Raw genomic sequence first — 552 nt, forward strand, 5'->3', positions numbered from 1 at the left:
CAGCTTTGTGACCATAAGCAAAGCTAACCATTTTCAAGCCTTAGTTTCCTTACATGTGAAATGAATAAATTAAAACCTATCTCACAGGATCATTATGAAAATTCAAAGAGATATTATATGTGAAAATCTTTTGTCAAAATCTGAAAACAGTAACATTATTTTCACTGAATTATAAGAAATAAACAATTCATTTGGAGGAATCTGGTTAAGAGCAACAGAAACTTCAGTGATTCAGAGACAATGCATTTGATTTGACAAAGAATGGTATGTTGATCCCATGGGTAGATGTTGTGTAGTAGTGAATCCAGAGACACATAGTTCAAAAGATACCATATCCTCCCCAACACGGCTCCTTTCTTCCCTCCTAACCACAGACTATTCACCCTCAGCACCCTCAGGGAATGATGCTGTGTGTGTTGGTAGTGGGGGAGGAAGGGGTTGGCTGGTGTCAAGAAATGTGGTTCTGACCTCCTGAAAGTCATCTGCTTCAAATAATTCTCAAAATTGCCCATCCTTAAGCCTCAGCCCACCTTGTGGAACCTAACAGTATCT

This window comes from Panthera tigris, chromosome D1 (genome assembly GCF_018350195.1).
Source record: "Panthera tigris isolate Pti1 chromosome D1, P.tigris_Pti1_mat1.1, whole genome shotgun sequence".
In the NCBI taxonomy this organism is placed as follows: Eukaryota; Metazoa; Chordata; class Mammalia; order Carnivora; family Felidae; genus Panthera; species Panthera tigris.